Below are 1961 nucleotides of genomic sequence, written 5' to 3' on the forward strand. Positions count from 1 at the left end.
GGCCAGGGCTGCACAGTGGGTCTTGTGGGGCAGTAGTCACTTTGGGGGGATGCCAGTCCCAAATGAGGTTACCCGCCAGGTATGGCAGAATGGGAACCTGCCAAGGTGGGGAGATTGTAGAGGGTGGGTTTGCAGGGGAATGCTGGGATAGGGAAAGCAGTGCTAGAAAGGTAGATGGGGAGTGTCAGAAGTAGCTTCTACAAGCATCTGGCTATCTAGGCCGAAGGAGGCCAAGAAAAATAGCACTTGTCAGCACTCTATTCCTGGAGAAATCCTCTGTAGATCCTTGCCCCTCTGGCACACATCCTGAAGTTATCAATAAGTCTCCTTGTATGACCCTGGTGCTTTTCAAACTGCTACTTCTGTGCTGGGTCTCCTGCCATGTGATACAGTGTGCTGGCTCTTTAAGAGCAGGGACTCAGTTTCCCATGGCCCTCTGCTGTCCTGGAGTTAAGCTCCACTGATTTTAAATGTCAGGCACAGAGTGTGTATGGGGTGCCCAGGGTGGGGCTTGCTCCTCTTGCTCCTCTTTGGTTGTGATATCCCTCTTATTTGTTAGTAGCCATACTTGTGGTTTGGTTTCCCTCCTACCTTTTCTGACATGGCCTTCTCTTTATGACTTTAGCTGTGGAAGACTTGTTCTGCCTGCCTTCAGGTCATTTTCAGAGTGAGTCATAATACATGTAGGTGTTGCCTCAAATTAATGGAAATAAAGATACTCACTGCGTGAGAAGTGATGCAGTCAGCATCCTCCTACTCTGCCATCTTTTCTCTGTCCTCAAGTTCTTATTTTCCTCCTCTCTTACAAAGAAGAGGTAGTGTGTTTTTTTCACTTGACTATATATCCTGGAATTCATTCCATCTCAGTTCAGGGAGGTCTTCCTCCTTCCTTATGAAGGCTACAGAGTATCTATTTTGTTGCTATACCATAGTACAAACCTCTCCTGTTTGGCCACTTTTTAGAAGTATGTTGCTTTATAAATGATGCTGCACTGAATAAACTTACACACTTTTTGGAATTGTTGAGTATATAATTTCAGTGCAAATTCCTACTAGAATTGCTGGATCAAAGGATAAATGTATATCTAGTTTTATTAGATATCACCAAATTTCTCTATAGGGGTTATGCCATTTTGCAGTCCGACTGGAAGTGTTTGAGAGGGCCCGTTTGCTCATGCCTCATTGATAAATGTATTAAGGTTTGGAATTATTAATTAGCATTGTTTCTATCAGTGAAGTCAAATATATTTTCACATAATTAAGGGCCATTTTTATATCTTTTTATGATTTTTTATTTATCTTTAAAGATTTTATTTATTCAGAGAGAGAAAGAGAACACGTGTGAGTGGGAGGAGGGGAAGAGGAAGAGGGAGAAAACATCTCAATCAGACTCTGTGCTGAGAATGATGAGGAGCTTGATCTCATGACCTAAGCTGAAATCAAGAGTCAGATGCTTAACCGACTGAGCCACCCAGATGCCCCTATCTTTTTATGAATTTTCTATTCATGTCTTTTTTATATTTCCTATAGAATCTTGGTCCTTCTTTCCTCTCTTTAAAGAACAATTTGTATATTATTCATATTAATCCTTTGGTTGTGACATATGTTGCAAATATTTTCTTTTAATGTCACTTATGTTTTTGCTTTGCTTTTGGTCTAATTTTCCTATGCAGTGCTTTTTCTTTTTTCTATGCAATGCTTTTTATACATATGTAGTTAAATGCATCCATCTTTTATGGCATCTGGAATTTGGGTCTTTATTAGAAAGTTTTTTCTATGCCCAGAATATATAGGACTTCATCCATATTGTCTTCTACCATTGTATAGTTTTGTTATAAGTAGATCTCATATTTTAAAAATATTTTTACTGAGGTATAATTTATATACAGCAAACTGCTCAGTTCCTAAATTATCATTCTATCAGCTTTGATGAATGTATATCAATGCACAGAACATTTCCA

Source organism: Leptonychotes weddellii, chromosome 9 (genome assembly GCF_054177405.1).
Source record: "Leptonychotes weddellii isolate Sample4059 chromosome 9, ASM5417740v2, whole genome shotgun sequence".
Classification (NCBI taxonomy): Eukaryota; Metazoa; Chordata; class Mammalia; order Carnivora; family Phocidae; genus Leptonychotes; species Leptonychotes weddellii.